Consider the following 19,183-nt stretch of genomic DNA (forward strand, 5'->3'; position numbering starts at 1 on the left):
GTCTTATGATACTTTTTTCTGGTCCAAAGAAGGCCTTGCTTGACAGTACAGGCTGGACTGTTCCCATGAGAAGCAGGATCAACACTGATTTGTATTTGGCTGGGTCTAAACTGGGATGGCATGGAGAGTAAAAGAGCAATGGGTTTAACCCAGATCTCGTAACTGGGGATGAATGTTTGATTCATTCAGCATTCGTTCCATCATTTGTTTGTATAACACTTTTCACCCTAAGTGGGACGGGTATGCCCAGACGTGGGTCCCTTGCTCACTGTCGCACTGGATTGAAGCCCGCATGGCTGATGAGGGGTGATACTCCTAAATCGGTCCTAGGATGCTTGTGTCTGGTCCAAGGATGGCCTGGCTTTTCAGTTTGGTCTAGACTGTTCCCATGAGAAGCAGGGTCAAGGATGTTTTGCATTTGGCTTGGTCTTAACTGGGATGGCATAGTGAGCACAATAACAATAGATATAAACCAAATCACTTTACTGGGGTCAATATTTTATTCATTCAGCATACGGTTCATCATTTGTTTGCTCTGCACTTTTCACATTAAGTGGGATGAGTAAGCTCAGATGTGTGTTCCTTGCTGACTGTGCCACTGTATTCAAGCTAGCTTGGCTGATGAGTGGTGATGCATCGAAACCGGTCCTGGGATGCTTGCTTCTGGTCCAGAGAAGGCCTTGCTTGACAGTTCGGGCTGGACTGTTTCGATGAGGAGCAGGATCAAGACTGATTTGTATATGGCTGGGTCTAAGCTGGGGTGTCATGGTGAGCAAAGGAACAATGGATTTAACCCAGATCTCTTGACTGGGGATGAATGATTGATTAATTCAGCATTCCAGCCATCATTTGTTTGCATAGCACTTTTCTCCATAAGTGGGATGGGTATACCCAGGCATGGATCCCTTGTCCCTGGCTGACAAGGGGTGATACCCCTAAGCCGATCCTAGGATGCTTGTTTCTGGTCCAAGGATGGCATGGCTTGACCATTCGACTGGACTGTTCCCATGAAAGCAGGGTCAAGACTGTTTTGCATATGGCTGTGTCTAAACTGGGATGGCATGGGGAGCAAAATAATGATGACTTTAACCCAGATCTCTTGCGTCGGCGTCAATGTTTAATTCATTCAGATTTCCATCCATCGTTTGTTTGCGTGGTGCTGGATCTATGAGCGGACATGAAGAGCAAATCGTCGCAGGAGATTCAAGTTGGCAGGCATTGCAGATGGTTGTCATGTGACATGAGGAGTCCATTTGCAGTCGCACAGTGGCCCAAAACTTCAGAATCTTCACCTGATACTCAGGACTTGTGAATTCAGACAAGAAGGGAACACTCTGATGCTAGCCAAGGGTCTATGACTTGGATGGGCACATATTAGGGATCATAGTTCACTCCAGCAGAGGCCGGCAGCAGGGCTAAGGCAGCCCCAGTTGGTCCTGGTCAGCTTTGCAGTTGCAGGGAGGCCCCTTAAAGGTTGCCTTGTCCATGTAGCTGAAACAGGAGGTCAGTGAACTTACTCTTGGAGTCATTTCCATGGAGCCTGAGCCCAAGTCAAGCAGGTCCAATCTTCCATCTTCAAATAACAGGGCAGTTCTTCTTCTTAATCTTCCACAGGTCAAGGAGTGTTCTGATGAGAGGTTTTGAAGGTACCACTTTTATATTCAGTGCCAGTCTGCAGGTGAGGAATGTCCCCTTTGTCTAAACTTCACTCTTTCCTATATTTGGCTCAAAACTGATTAGGGTAACAAAGGGGAGACAGTGAGTGATACCTTTAAGATATTCTCATTGTCCGGGCATGCAAAACTGAAGTAAACCTTTGCTACTTTTTAAATACACTGCACACTGCCCTATGAGCCATAAGGGCTTGCCTTAGGGGTGACTTATAAGTATTAAACAGGAATGCGTAGGCCTAGCAAAAGGCTTGTTGTGCCTGGTTGGAATAGCAGTTTAGTTAAAAACTGTACTACAGATTTAGTGGCAGACAGATATGTTTTGCAGCGCTACCCTAGTGGGGGAGAGGGAGGCACAATGAGTGCTGCAGCCCGCTAGTAGCATTTATTTACAGGCAGTGGGTACATTTAGTACCATGTACTAGGGTGTTAGAGGTAAATTAAATGTACCAGTCAGGTGTAGGCCAATTTGACCTGTTTTAAAGGGAAAGCACAATCACTTTACCAGTGATTAGCAGGAGCAACGTCCACAGAGTCCTAAAAGCCAACAAAGCTGGGTTTAGCGAAGGAAGGCAAAAATCTGGGGTGACCTGGCATAGAGGGCCAGGTCGAACACCAACTCATTCTGTTGCTGCTTTTAACATTTAGAACTCATATTACCAGCCCACTAAATAGTAATATTTCTGCTAAGGCTAACCAAGAGATATTGAAACCATCACCACTGACATTGATTAGATGCAAATATACCTAATAGGTATCTCACCTTTTCCTATTTGATAGGTTGACAAGCCCAGCCCTAATGTCAACCTATATTAGATATTTCTAGATGGTAAATAGTGTTTGAACAGAACACAAGTAATCCTTCTTCTTTTCCCCACAGCCTGTACATTTTTCTCCTATACCTTACCAATACCAAGGTTCATAACACCGGTGTACAGCCTGACAGCCCCCAAACACAAGACTCTCATGAACAAACAGAAGGAAGAGCAGAGTTTGATAACAACAATACTAGCCCAACAGTGCAGCAACAAACACAACTCACCAGAAATCGAAATAGCTCAGCAAAAGCTAGAGATGCCTGTAAAATTTTGAGGATAATAAATCAACAAAAGTATTTTTCACTTCAGAACATTAACTCTGAAACACTAAGGGAATGTTTGAAAATGAAAGAATTCTACAAATGAGGTAAGTCGTAATATGTACAGTCTTCAACCCCTAACAATTAAAACACTTCTTGCTCAATTACCACCTTTGTACATGTTTTGAAAATACACAAGCAAATACAACCAATCACAAAATAATTAAACATGCAAACATAAATAATATCCTTTTTTTAAAATGAGAAATCATCTAAACTGGTGCTTAGTGAACAAAATTATATGGGTACTTAGTTTAAAGCTAAGAAAGAAGAGGATCGGAAAGACATCTATGATTGTCGTAGGAAATATTAAAGATACCAATAAAACTACATACTCGAGAGGTTTGAGTGTATGTGTTTGTTTATCTAGAGAATTCATATTGTTTACTGAGAAATAGATGCCTGGAAAGTCATATGTGTTCCATTGAAATAAATTGTGTGCAATGTTACTATGAAAAGAAAACCTGCATATTTTTCATACAGATTAATATAATTTCTAGAAATACTCATTAGCATATCTCATATGTAAAACATGTTCCTCTATATTATTGAAGAAATGTAATAGCAAGGTTTCTTTAATCCTAAACCCACACTTTTAACCCTCTTCACCATAACCTTAAAAAGATTCCTGAAATACTTAAGTCATAGCCTTAGGCCCTATACCTTATACTCAATGTGTTAATCTCTATTCCCTTAATCCATTAACCATACACCCAAAAGTGTCAATCCTAATACCGTATTTCTCACAATAATAAACCCTACCACCTATAACCATTATACCCTAACTCCTAAACTTTTAACTCCTTAACATTATACCCAAAACCGTTAACACTTAAATCTGTACCTCAAAATCTTAACTATTATACCCTAAACTCTAACCTCAAATCACATTTTGTAACCACTATACACTCACAACTATTGCCCTAATGCATGCATAAACACTAGTCCCTGAACTTTAACGTAAAGTTTCATCATTTGTCCTCAGTATGTGTGTGTGTTTTTGTAAGTGCGCCTGGATATTGACAATACACAGGTCTTTAGCGGTAGAACAATGTCTATATTCTATTTAAGTTTAATATTAACATCATGTTTTAGATTCAAAGCATAACAGATATCCCATCCATCAAATTCTAAGTGTATTATCATCTAAAGCACTTGTAACATATGGGAAGAAGTATCTGTCACGTTTTGACTGAGTATCCCATCTACAAACCTCTAAATAAGACCCTGAGCATTCTAACACATAAATGACCTTACCAGTTGTAGTAGTATTCAAGCTCACTAATAGATGTCAGTGTTTAAAGAAATTGCAGTTCTCACAAGTTAACACAGCTCCAACCTCCTCCTTCCAAGTCTCCGAGGAAAGGGACTACTGCGCCAGAGATCTAGAACTCTCAGCCTCAGTTTCCTAGGCAGCACTAATGGAGCCCTTATGACACTATCAGCAACCATCTGCTTGTTATGTTTCTATTTCTGCTCCTTGGCAATGTCTGATGACGTCACAGACACAGAATCTGGAGAAGATGAGTTTAGAATCCTGGTGAGTGAGAAATTCCAACAAACAACAGAAGCAGGATTAGCCTTCAGTAAAATGCAGAAAAGGTAACTGTTCCTCAATATGGGAATGCCCACAAGCTTTCAATTTCAGGTAAAGCTTTGTTCCAGTGGCACAGTGTCACTGAAACGACGTCTGGACATACACTGTGTCACAGGAACAAAGCTATACCTATTTGATGAGCCCTAACCAGGGCAAAACGAGTCCTGGGTTGCTTGGTTCCGGTTCAGGGAGAACTGAGCCTGTTCTCATTGGAGCAGAGTCAAGAGTGATTTGCATATGGTTGGATCCAAACTGAAGTGGCATGGTATGGAAAATAATGATGGATTGGGATGCGGCCCGAGTAATTACCAATGAATGAGATTAATTCAAACATTCCATGCATGACTTTTCTGTACACTGTAATGAAAAAGCAGAATTGTTTATTTACCATGTACATCATGGGAAGGGTTTCCTAATTTCCAGTTATATTTGTTTTCAATTCTTGTGGAGTATTGCTGTTTTTTCAAAATGTTTTAAAACATTTGAAAACCAGTGGCAATCAATTTGTACACTTTTTGCATGTTGTAATAATTTTTGGCTACTATTTTCTGGTGCTTACAGGGAAAGTTGCTTTTATTATGAAGTATTTTTGATACCAACTTTGTTTGATATATCTCTGCTTTATTTCCTGCCTCATGCCTTTTGATCAAGGCTTCTTTGCAAGCCGAAACAGGTTGTGTGAATAAACACTCTTGGAACTTTGGAAACCTTGTGGAATCTGTGTTACGGAGAGCGCACAATATTGGAACTTTTGTTGTGGATAAATATATATGTGATCAAGGCCAGCTTGGCTGGCCGAAACGCGTAATGACAGGTTGCGGGAGCACTGCATACAGAAATGAAAAATAAAGAATAACTTGGAATCACAGGAAGTGGTGTTCGTGTGTCTCTCCATCGCCGTCAGGAGGTTGGGGAGCCGTTGGATTTTATGATTATATATATATATATATATATATATATATTACAAACACTGTTTGCCTGTCAAAAGAGAGAGCCCACGATGGTATTAAGATTCAGCTGCAGGTTTAATGGAAGAGGACACCTCAGAAACAGCAGACAGGTGCCACGCTGGAATTTAGAAGTCTTTAATCCGACGCGTTTCGTGCTCAACAGCACTTCTTCTCGGGATGTAGCCTTCGCATTGACTGACTGCTGCGGCGATTCTGGTAGGCACCTGGTAAGTACATCTTACCCCGCCCAGGTGGGCGTAGCCACAACAGTGGCCTGCTGGTTATTGTAGTGCCTCACGTATTCCTTCAGTGAGGTGCCGCTTTGTGAAAGTCTTTGTGCATAAGTGTGAAACCCATGTGGGTAGCGTGGAACAAACCGCTGCCTTTGCGTGTTAGTTTGCCTCTTCCATCAGCATACCAATCTCCTAGCTGCCACGACGGTTGACGTGGTAGCGGACTGCACGGAGTGCAGCTGGGCTTCTCCTCGCGGCTCAGGCTGACCGCTCATATTACAAACACTGTTTGCCTGTCAAAAGAGAGAGCCCACGATGGTATTAAGATTCAGCTGCAGGTTTAATGGAAGAGGACACCTCAGAAACAGCAGACAGGTGCCACGCTGGAATTTAGAAGTCTTTAATCCGACGCGTTTCGTGCTCAACAGCACTTCTTCTCGGGATGTAGCCTTCGCATTGACTGACTGCTGCGGCGATTCTGGTAGGCACCTGGTAAGTACATCTTACCCCGCCCAGGTGGGCGTAGCCACAACAGTGGCCTGCTGGTTATTGTAGTGCCTCACGTATTCCTTCAGTGAGGTGCCGCTTTGTGAAAGTCTTTGTGCATAAGTGTGAAACCCATGTGGGTAGCGTGGAACAAACCGCTGCCTTTGCGTGTTAGTTTGCCTCTTCCATCAGCATACCAATCTCCTAGCTGCCACGACGGTTGACGTGGTAGCGGACTGCACGGAGTGCAGCTGGGCTTCTCCTCGCGGCTCAGGCTGACCGCTCATATTACAAACACTGTTTGCCTGTCAAAAGAGAGAGCCCACAATGGTATTAAGATTCAGCTGCAGGTTTAATGGAAGAGGACACCTCAGAAACAGCAGACAGGTGCCACGCTGGAATTTAGAAGTCTTTAATCCGACGCGTTTCGTGCTCAACAGCACTTCTTCTCGGGATGTAGCCTTCGCATTGACTGACTGCTGCGGCGATTCTGGTAGGCACCTGGTAAGTACATCTTACCCCGCCCAGGTGGGCGTAGCCACAACAGTGGCCTGCTGGTTATTGTAGTGCCTCACGTATTCCTTCAGTGAGGTGCCGCTTTGTGAAAGTCTTTGTGCATAAGTGTGAAACCCATGTGGGTAGCGTGGAACAAACCGCTGCCTTTGCGTGTTAGTTTGCCTCTTCCATCAGCATACCAATCTCCTAGCTGCCACGACGGTTGACGTGGTAGCGGACTGCACGGAGTGCAGCTGGGCTTCTCCTCGCGGCTCAGGCTGACCGCTCATATTACAAACACTGTTTGCCTGTCAAAAGAGAGAGCCCACGATGGTATTAAGATGTCAACCGTCGTGGCAGCTAGGAGATTGGTATGCTGATGGAAGAGGCAAACTAACACGCAAAGGCAGCGGTTTGTTCCACGCTACCCACATGGGTTTCACACTTATGCACAAAGACTTTCACAAAGCGGCACCTCACTGAAGGAATACGTGAGGCACTACAATAACCAGCAGGCCACTGTTGTGGCTACGCCCACCTGGGCGGGGTAAGATGTACTTACCAGGTGCCTACCAGAATCGCCGCAGCAGTCAGTCAATGCGAAGGCTACATCCCGAGAAGAAGTGCTGTTGAGCACGAAACGCGTCGGATTAAAGACTTCTAAATTCCAGCGTGGCACCTGTCTGCTGTTTCTGAGGTGTCCTCTTCCATTAAACCTGCAGCTGAATCTTAATACCATCGTGGGCTCTCTCTTTTGACAGGCAAACAGTGTTTGTAATATGAGCGGTCAGCCTGAGCCGCGAGGAGAAGCCCAGCTGCACTCCGTGCAGTCCGCTACCACGTCAACCGTCGTGGCAGCTAGGAGATTGGTATGCTGATGGAAGAGGCAAACTAACACGCAAAGGCAGCGGTTTGTTCCACGCTACCCACATGGGTTTCACACTTATGCACAAAGACTTTCACAAAGCGGCACCTCACTGAAGGAATACGTGAGGCACTACAATAACCAGCAGGCCACTGTTGTGGCTACGCCCACCTGGGCGGGGTAAGATGTACTTACCAGGTGCCTACCAGAATCGCCGCAGCAGTCAGTCAATGCGAAGGCTACATCCCGAGAAGAAGTGCTGTTGAGCACGAAACGCGTCGGATTAAAGACTTCTAAATTCCAGCGTGGCACCTGTCTGCTGTTTCTGAGGTGTCCTCTTCCATTAAACCTGCAGCTGAATCTTAATACCATCGTGGGCTCTCTCTTTTGACAGGCAAACAGTGTTTGTAATATGAGCGGTCAGCCTGAGCCGCGAGGAGAAGCCCAGCTGCACTCCGTGCAGTCCGCTACCACGTCAACCGTCGTGGCAGCTAGGAGATTGGTATGCTGATGGAAGAGGCAAACTAACACGCAAAGGCAGCGGTTTGTTCCACGCTACCCACATGGGTTTCACACTTATGCACAAAGACTTTCACAAAGCGGCACCTCACTGAAGGAATACGTGAGGCACTACAATAACCAGCAGGCCACTGTTGTGGCTACGCCCACCTGGGCGGGGTAAGATGTACTTACCAGGTGCCTACCAGAATCGCCGCAGCAGTCAGTCAATGCGAAGGCTACATCCCGAGAAGAAGTGCTGTTGAGCACGAAACGCGTCGGATTAAAGACTTCTAAATTCCAGCGTGGCACCTGTCTGCTGTTTCTGAGGTGTCCTCTTCCATTAAACCTGCAGCTGAATCTTAATACCATCGTGGGCTCTCTCTTTTGACAGGCAAACAGTGTTTGTAATATGAGCGGTCAGCCTGAGCCGCGAGGAGAAGCCCAGCTGCACTCCGTGCAGTCCGCTACCACGTCAACCGTCGTGGCAGCTAGGAGATTGGTATGCTGATGGAAGAGGCAAACTAACACGCAAAGGCAGCGGTTTGTTCCACGCTACCCACATGGGTTTCACACTTATGCACAAAGACTTTCACAAAGCGGCACCTCACTGAAGGAATACGTGAGGCACTACAATAACCAGCAGGCCACTGTTGTGGCTACGCCCACCTGGGCGGGGTAAGATGTACTTACCAGGTGCCTACCAGAATCGCCGCAGCAGTCAGTCAATGCGAAGGCTACATCCCGAGAAGAAGTGCTGTTGAGCACGAAACGCGTCGGATTAAAGACTTCTAAATTCCAGCGTGGCACCTGTCTGCTGTTTCTGAGGTGTCCTCTTCCATTAAACCTGCAGCTGAATCTTAATACCATCGTGGGCTCTCTCTTTTGACAGGCAAACAGTGTTTGTAATATGAGCGGTCAGCCTGAGCCGCGAGGAGAAGCCCAGCTGCACTCCGTGCAGTCCGCTACCACGTCAACCGTCGTGGCAGCTAGGAGATTGGTATGCTGATGGAAGAGGCAAACTAACACGCAAAGGCAGCGGTTTGTTCCACGCTACCCACATGGGTTTCACACTTATGCACAAAGACTTTCACAAAGCGGCACCTCACTGAAGGAATACGTGAGGCACTACAATAACCAGCAGGCCACTGTTGTGGCTACGCCCACCTGGGCGGGGTAAGATGTACTTACCAGGTGCCTACCAGAATCGCCGCAGCAGTCAGTCAATGCGAAGGCTACATCCCGAGAAGAAGTGCTGTTGAGCACGAAACGCGTCGGATTAAAGACTTCTAAATTCCAGCGTGGCACCTGTCTGCTGTTTCTGAGGTGTCCTCTTCCATTAAACCTGCAGCTGAATCTTAATACCATCGTGGGCTCTCTCTTTTGACAGGCAAACAGTGTTTGTAATATATATATATATATATATATATATTACCTACTGGCGGTCGCCAGTAGGTATATATAGTTAGGACCTAGTTTCCATAGGAAATCCGCAACATTCTATTTGGAATAACTTTGGCACCGATTGAGGAATTTGCGTTCAATTTTCCAAAATGTTGGCCAGCTCAGTTCTGCTCTTTCCCTGAAAGTTTTGGGGGGATTCGTCAAGCGGGGGCTGAGAAAAAAGGGGGGTCCCAAAACGTGTTTTCCCCATGTTAATTTCCATAGGACGTTTAGACACGGCTACAGCCAGAACCGCTGAACGGAATTACACCAAACTTGGCCAAATTGTAGGGACTGGTACGCAGAAGTGCCTTTTGTTTAAATGGTGTATATCCCTCCAGTAGTTCCTGAGAAAATCAAAAGAGAAAATATATATATATCTATAGCAGCTTACTGTAAGCTTACTGTACTCTGTACCATTCCGAGCACGAGCTGCATGCTGATTGGTTGCCAATGTATGTCAACACTCCAAACCAGAAAGTGTTGGCAGCTCTCTTGTGCCTCGGTAGACTGAGGCACAGGAAAGCAGAAAAACAAAGGTGCAAAACTAGCAAAGGGAGCAGGGTAGAAGCACCCTGACCCCCTAGGCCTGCTCAGGGGGTCCCACAAGAACCCCCCAGGCCCAAAAATCTTTTTTATTTTTTTTTTAAATCGCGGGGTACGCGTACATGATAGCACCTCATTAAAAAGCATTGCAGTTAATAGAAGGTTTTAAGACTTTAGTTACATTATAAATCATGTGTTGATTGTACCATACTCATTTTAGGAATTGTGGTGTGTTCTAAGGTGATTTTACCATGTGAAAAAGCCTTCTGCTGTGATATCATGAATCATGTTTGAAAGAAAACTATTATCTAATGCTTTTCCCACAGTGGTTTGGAAGGGGATCTATAAGCTAAACTGAAAGCATATTTTCTGTAAATTCACATTATCTTTCTCAGTCATGTGAGAATGAAGTCTGACATTCTCAGTAAAACATGTACATCCAACAAGGACAGAGACTGTCAGTTGATTCCTTTGTGTTCTACTGCAGCCTCCAAGAGTGTTCTAAAGAACAACTAGAGCGCTAACAGTCCTACTTATTACAAAGGTATGGCACACCTGAAGCCATCTTGATTGGAATAAAGTGGTAACTCTTAAAACATTTGTTTTGAGTGACTTCTCAAATCCTCTTCTATTTCATTAAAAAATTCTGACATGCAGTCTCCCAAGATGGCCACCAGAGACAAAAGAGCCCAAATATCACCCAGATGTAGCCCAAGTACAGCCCAATGACAGAATGTCCCAGAGTGTTCTAAAGAACAACTGGAGTGCTAACAGTCTTACTTATGACAAAAGTATGGCACACCAGAAGCCATCTTGATTGGAATGAAGTGGTAAGTCTAAAAAGATTTAATTTAAAAAGGAACAAAATGAGGGGGTTCATTTTGCCATAGAAAGTATGATTAGTGCTGCAGAAAGAAAATTAGGGCACATTTTGAGTGACTTCTCAAATCCTCTTCTATTTCATTAAAAACATTCTGGCATGCAGACTGAAACATGCACTTTGAATACCAGCAGCAGACTTCCCTGGTGAGCAGTAGCTTTACTACATTGATCTAATGAGCAACTAGAGTGCTAACATTCAGAATTTATGGCAAATGTGTGACACATCTGAATGCCTTCTTGATGGAACCAAAGTAAACAAGCATTGAAAATGCAATAGACCTCGCTCTCGTTTAAGTTAAAGCCATTCTGTTTGTAATGAGGTGGCTTTTTAGCTTTGCTTTTATTAGTGTTTTTCAAACTTTCATGTAAATAACATGCATATGTATGCATATATGTATATGTATGCATGCATTTATATAGATATGCAGATTATATATGTGTATGTATATATATACACACATACATATATATAAATCCATATATATATATATATATATATATATATATATATATATATATATATATATATATATGTGTGCATGTAGAGAGAGGTAGAGAGGTAGAGGTAGAGACTGGTAGAGACTAGTAGAGAGGTAGAGAGTAGAGAGTGAGTAGTAGAGAGTAGCAGAGAGTGAGTAGTAGAGAGTAGTAGAGATTAGTATAGAGTGAGTAGTAGAGAGTGAGTAGTAGAGAGTAAGTAGTAGTGAGTAGTAGAGAGCAGTAGAGTTAGTAGTAGAGAGTAGTAAAGAGTGAATAGTAGAAAGTAGCAGAGTGAGTAGTAGAGAGTAGTAGAGAGTGAGTAGTGGAGAGTGAGTAGCAGAGAGAGAGTAGCAGAGAGAGAGTAGCAGAGAGAGAGTAGCAGAGAGAGAGTAGTAGAGAGTGAGTAGTAGATAGTGAGTAGTAGGGAGTGAGTAGTAGAGTGAGTATTAGAGAGTAGTGGAGTAGTAGAGAGTGAGTAGTAGAGAGTAGTGGAGAATATTCCAAAGTTTGGCACAGCACCACTTGCACAACAAGTCCAATCAAGTCATATCACTTAGAGTCCTTATTGAAGCGCTGAATCTTGGTGTATATTCAAATACTTTTATTTTCCTTAAGTTTATGTACCACAGCCAGCCGACGCATTTCGTTCTGTACAACAGAACCTCTTCAGGGCGTTCTTATTTCCTTCAAGTTATGTCGGTATCCTGTTGTCATATAACTAGATATTTCTTCCAAATGTTAGACGAGACGTAAGTACATTCTTATTCAAAGTGACTAGGTATCAATTTTACCCACACAATTCGGGCAGACTTGAGTAATTTATAGCATCCTCAAAGTCAGTCTTTCAAAAATTCCAAAGTATAGGACATGATAATCCAAATCCAAATGTTTCTCAAGAAAAGTCATTTTCAATCGTTCGGAATATCGGCGTTCGGGCAGATATGACCCACGGACACGGTTTATGACTTTTCATGAGAAACATTTGGATTTGGATTATCATGTCCTATACTTTGGAATTTTTGAAAGACTGACTTTGAGGATGCTATAAATTACTCAAGTTCATGGATGCTGCTGGGAACGCCCCCAGCAACACCCATTGCACACCCCTTTAACGTAGGACACTGCGTTAAAGGGACTGATATTTATCAGGCAGGATTACGCCACAAAAAGTGGCTTAGTCCTGCCTGATAAATATCACTCTTCTGCGCCACCGGAACGTCACAAAAAGTGCATCATTCATGACATGGTCAGTGACATCACTGATGGCATCACTGATGACATCATCCATGTGACAATCAAATACACCTCATCACACACTAGTATAATCTTTCATCACTCACTGTAAAATAGAAAGTGCCATATTTGAAACCATTGACACACCAATAGAAATTTCTAAACGCCCACTCAGTTATTCATAGAACTATACACACATCTAATCACTTACCTATAGATTCAGTGTTATATGCAGTGAATAATCAACAGAACACTATCAAATATACTTATACGCCTATTTCAACATTACACACCAGCACACATTGTATTCACTTATAAAGACATCCTTCTGACTTATGCAACCAATTGATTATACTTACATTTACTCACCTACACACTTATACAAACACCACTTCATCTATTTATATAGATAGTAACTCACACTTAGTGTGTTATAAAATCCCTATTACAAGTATACAGTTATCCATATAGTGACTCATACAATCACTAAGTCTTAGGCACACTTAATTAGATATAACTGTCACATACACTGCCTTTTTTTTCAAGTTTAATGGAGATGTACCATTGAGAGAAATATTTCATCACCACCACACCCATAAACATATACACTCACTGAAACAACTGTTATAACATGTAGTCTTAACCTCATATACCTACTGAATGAACTATTCACAAAATTTTTGGCACTCACACACCCCCCACCAAACCACATAGACATTAATTTACCCATATAAATACTCAGTTAGGAAACCAATAACAAATATAGTCTTTAACATAGCAATTAAGACAAAGCAATAAAGACTTTCACACAGTTTCGTAACTACACATTATATATAGTGACACTCTACAAATTAGTCAAGGAAACAATCAATGACACTGTTACTAAATCCACCAACCACACATTTATATTTATATATCCACTCATTCTTCAATGCAAAGTAGTGTATTTATAATACATATTTAAATATCAAAGCAAACCACATTCACTGGATGATGTCATCAGTGATGTCACTGACCATGTCATGAATGATGTAATATGTGACATCATCAGCAGTGGATTGCGGGCGCGCAAGTTATAGTGAGTACAACTAACTATAACGGGGGAAGTTCAATGGTTTTGTATGAGTAAAATGTCCAGCTAACTATAATATATATATATTTATATATACGTGCGCGGACCTTCGCGTGTGCGAGCTGCATGCTGATTGGCTGCCAATGTCTGAACACTCCAAAATATAAATTTTTGGTAGCTATCTTGTGCCTTGGTAGACTGAGGCAGAAGAAAGCAGAAAAACAAACGTGTAGAACTCAAAAAGGGGGCAGGGTAGAATCACCCTGACCCCCTAGGCCTGCTCAGGGGGTCCCACTAGGATCCCCAAAGCGGGAAAAATCGCGGGTGCGCGTACCGTACGCGCACGGGTCCGCGTACGGTACGCGGACGGTGCGCGTACCTTTCCGAGACAGCTGCATGCTTATTGGCTGTCAACACTTCAAACCAGGAAGCGTTGGCAGCCATCTTGTGCTCATTAAACTGAGGCACAAGAAAGCAGAAAAACAAACGTGCAGAACACAAAAAGGGGGCAGGGTAGAAACACCCTGACCCCCTAGGCCTGTTAAGGTGGTCCCACAAAGACCCCCAAGGCCAATTTTTTTTTTTTTAAACCCGGTATGTTTTTTTAAAAATTACCCCCCAGGGGGACCAAATCGCGGGGGCATAGTGATAAAGAATTGTGGGGGGTGCCCAATCCCCCCCACACTGCCCCGGGGACCGCCGCCCTCCGGGGCAAAGCAACGCAGCCCCCTAGCGCATACTGGAGACTCCTGGTGTACTAGTTGGCCCCCATGGAACCCCAGTATGCAAGGGGATCAGTTCCCCCTCTGCAAACGCGCCAGGGGGCTGCGTTGCAGAGAGGTGTAACAAGGGGCATAGCCTCATTTCACCTCTGTGCAATGCAGCCCCCTGGTGCATACTGGAGGTTCCAGGTGGGCTAGTTGGCCCCCAGGGGCCCCCAGTATGCAAGGGGAATTAGTCCCCCCTCTTCAAACATGCACGGGGGCTGCGTTGCAGAGAGGTGTAAAAAAGGGTGTGGCCTCATTACACCTCTCTGCAATGCAGCCCCCTGGCGCATACTGCAGGTTCAAGGTGGGCTAGTTGGCCCCCAGGGACCCCCAGTATGCAAGGGGAATTAGATCCCCCTCTGCAAACACGCACCGGATCTGCGTTGCAGAGAGGTGTAAAAAGGGGTGTGGCTTCATTACACCTCCCTGCAATGCAGTCCCCTGGCGCATACTGGAGATTCCTGGTGGGCTTTCAGGTCTTATATAGTTAGGAATTAGCATTAAAAAAAACCTTTGAAATTCACTGAAAAAACCATAGGTTTCAGGCCTTATATAGATAGGAATTAACATTTAAAAAATCTTGCAAATTCACTGAAAAAAAACATAGGTTTCAGGCCTTATATAGTTAGGAATTAGCATTTAAAAAACCTTGAAAATTCACTGAAAAAACCATAGGTTTCAGGCCTTATATAGTTAGGAATTAGCATTTAAAAAACCTTTAAAATTCACTCAAAAAACTATAAGTTTTAGGGGTGTTATAGTTAGCTGGACATTTCACTCATACAAAACCATTGAAATTGCTCCTATATAGTTAGTTGTACTAACTATATTTCGCGCACCCGCAATCCACTGCTGATGATGTCACATATTACATCATTCATGACATGGTCAGTGACATCACTGATGACATCTCAAATGACATCACTGATGACATCACTGATGACATCATCCACGTGACAATCACATACACCTTTCCATACACTAGTAAAATCTTTCATCACTCTTTGTAAAATACAGAGTATCATATTTGAATCCATTGTCACAGCAATACAAGTATCTAAAAACCCACTCAGTGATTCATAGATGTATACACACATCTAATCACTTACCTGTAGATTCACTCATACATGCTCAGTGAATATTATATATATATATATATATATATATATATATATATATATATATATATATATATATATATATATATATATATATATACACACAGACACCAAAACTTTCTCCCAGGTAGGGAAAAAGGGAAGAAACAGCTCCGGGGATTAAAAAGACTTTAATAGCTCTTGTTGTACTCAATTAGGTGAGGTGCATGAAACACTTAGGCAGATGCGTTTCAGCCTTCAAATGGCTTCATCAGTGCTGGTTTCAATGACTCCTTCCTCCAGGGGGGCCAAACGCACAGATTTAAATATCATGGCCACTCCTCATCAGGTGGTCTCTCGCCCCTCATTAGCCCAATGATGTTCAGGTGTCCTGTGCTCAAACCAGCCAGGCAGATGCATGCTGGGGCTGGGAGTCCTCAGTAGAACCCATTCAGTGACTGGCATCTCCTAACAACATGTGAAGTCCCAACTGGTTGGCTAAGGATCCCAACACCGCCACAGGTACCTGGAATGATTCTGCCTTCCTATGTCCCCTTCTCAGGCAAACAGTGTTGCCTCCTCTCTCCCAAAGTATGGGGGGGCGACACGTTGCAGTTTCATGCAGCTACCAGTGTTCACAGGATCTCTGCGTTGCTCCAGACCTAGATGGCTGTCATCAGCCAGCGCCTGCTTGCTGGCGCAACATAGACATCAAAACATTCTCCCAGGTAGGGAAAAAGGGACGACACAGCTCTGGGGATTATAAAGACTTTAAGAGTTCTTGTTTTGCACAGGCAAGTGAGGTCTATGAAACGCTTAGGCAGACGCATTTCAGCCTTTAAATGGCTTCATCAGTGCCGGGTTCAATTGCTCCTTCTTCCAGGGGGGCCAAACGCACAGATTTAAATATCGTGGCCACTCCCCATCAGGTAGTCTCTCACCCCTCCTCAGCCCAACGATGTTCAGGTGTCCTGTGCTCAAACCAACCAGGCAGATGCATGCTGGGGCTGGGAGTCCTCAGAGGAAGCCCATTCAGTGGCGGGGCATCTCCTAACAGCATGTGAAGTCCCAACTGGTTGGCTAAGGATCCCAATGCCTCCACAGGTACCTGGAATGATTGTGCCTTCCTATGTCCCCTTCTCAGGCAAACAGTGTAGCCTCCTCTCTCCCAAAGTACGGTGGGGGTGACGCATTGCAGATACATGCAGCTACTAGAGTTCACAGGCTCTCAGCGTTGCTCCAGACTGAGAAGGCGGTCATCAGCCAGCGCCTGCTTGCTGGCAAAACAGACACCAAAACTTTCTCCCAGGTAGGGAAAAAGGAGGATACAGCTTCGGGGATTAAAAACGCTTTAATAGGTCTTGTTTTGCCAAGTTAGTGACGTCCATGAAACGTTTAGGCAGATGCGTTTCAGCCTTCAAAATGCGTCATCAGTGCCAGGTACAATGGCTCCTTCTTCCAGGGAGGCCAAACCCACAGATTTAAATATCGTGGCCACTCCCCATCAGGTGGCTCCTCGCCCCTCCTCTGCCCAGTGATGTTTATGTGTCCTGCGCTCCAACCAACCAGGCAGATGCATGCTGGGGCTGGGAGTACTCAGAAGAGGCCCATTCAGTGACGGGGCATCTCCTAACAACATGTGAAGTCCCAACTGGTTGGCTAAGGATCCTTTGCCGCCAGAGGTACCTGGAATCACTTTGCCTTCCTATGTACCCTTCCCAGGCAAACAGTGTTGCCTCCTCCCTCCCAAAGTATGGGGGGAGATGCGTTGCAGGTTGATGCAGCTACAAGAGTTCACAGGCTCTCAGCGTAGCTCCAGACCGAGAGGGCGGTCGTCAGCCAGCGCCTGCTTGCTGACGAAACATAGACACCAAAACTTTCTTACAGTTAGGGAAAAAGGGACGACACAGCTCCGAAGATTAAAAAGGGACGACACAGCTCCAGGGATTATAAAGACTTTAGGAGCTCTTGTTTTGCGCAAGTAAGTGAGGTCCATGAAAAGCTCAGGTAGATGCTTTTCAGCCTTCAAATGGCTTCATCAGTACCGGTTTCAATGGTTCCTTCTTCCAGGGGGGCAAAACACTCAGATTTCAATATCGTGGTCACTCCCCATCAGGTGGTCTCTCGCTCCTCCCCAGCCCAAAGATGTTCAGGTGTCCTGCGCTCCAACCAACCAGGCAGATTCATGCTGGGGCTGGGAGTACTCAGAAGAGGCCCATTCAGTGATGGGGCATCTCCTAACAACATGTGAAGTCCCAACTGGTTGGCTAAGGATTCCAACGCCGCCAGAGGTCCCTGGAATGATTATGCCTTCTTATGTCCCCATCTCAGGCAAACAGTGTTGCCTCCTCTCTCCTAAAGTATGGGGGGTGAAGCGTTGCAGTTTCATGCAGCTCCGAGAGTTCACAGGCTCTCAGCATTGCTCCAGACCGAGAGGACGGTCGTCAGCCAGCGCCTGCTAGCTGGCGAACCAGAGACACCAAAACTTTTTCCCAGGTAGGGAAAAATGGACGACACAGCTCCGGAGATTAAAAAGGCTTTAATAGCTCTTGTTTTGTGCAAGTAAGTGAGGTCCATGAAACGCTTAGGCAGACGTGTTTCAGCCTTCAAATTGCTATATCAGGCCGGTTTCAATGGCTCCTTCTTCCAGTGGGGCCAAACGCACAGATTTTAATATCGTGGCCACTCCCCATAAGGGAGTCTCTCGCTCCTCCTCAGTCCAACAATGTTCAGGTGTCCTGCGCTCAAACTAGCTAGACAGATGCATGTTGGGCTAAACACCCAGTTTTTCTTTTTACAATATCTTTGGCGCCCTTTGATGAATCTTCCCAAAATTTTCAAAACTAATGAGGCGCTCCGTTCAGCTCCTGTCTTGAAAGGTTTGGGGTGAACCGTCAAGTGGGGGCAGAGAAAAAAGGAGGGTCCTAAAATCTATTTTCTCCATATTAATTTCCATAGGAAACTTTAGACAAGGCTACAGCCCCAACTGCTGAACAGAATTGCATTAAATTTAGCAAGTTGAGGCTGGACTGTTTCCATGAGGAGCAAGATCAAGACTGATTTGTATATGGCTGGGTCTAAGCTGGGGTGGCATGGTGAGTAAAGGAACACTGGATTTGATTAATTCAGCCTTCCAGCCATCATTTGTTTGCATAGCACTTTTCTCCATAAGTAGGATGGGTATGCCCAGGCATGGGTCCATGCAAACTGTGCCACTGGATTGAAGCTAGCCTGGCTGACGAGGGGTGATACCCCTTAGCCGATACTAGGATGTTTGTTTCTGGTACAAGGATGGCCTGGCTTGGCCATTGACTGGACTGTTCCCATGAAAAGCAGGGTCAAGACTATTTTCAACATGGCTGTATCTAAACTGGGATGGCATGGGGAGCAAAATAACGAAGAATTTAACCCAGATCTCTTGAGTGGGAGGTCAATGTTTAATTCATTCAGCATTCCATCCATCGTTTCTTTGAGTGGTGCTGGATCTAGGAGCGGACATGAAGAGCAAGTTGTTGCAGGATATTCAAATTGGCAGGCATGGCAGATGGTTGTCATGTGACATGAGGTGTCCATTTGCAGTCGCACAGTGTCCAAAAACTTCCCAATCTTCACCTGGGACTCAGGACCTGTGAATTCAGACAAGTAGGGAACACTCTGATGCTAGCCAAGGGTCTATGACTTGGATGGGCACCTATTAGGGATCATAGTTCACTCCAGCAGAGGCCGGCAGC

Source organism: Lissotriton vulgaris, chromosome 12, assembly GCF_964263255.1.
Source record: "Lissotriton vulgaris chromosome 12, aLisVul1.2, whole genome shotgun sequence".
NCBI lineage: Eukaryota > Metazoa > Chordata > Amphibia > Caudata > Salamandridae > Lissotriton > Lissotriton vulgaris.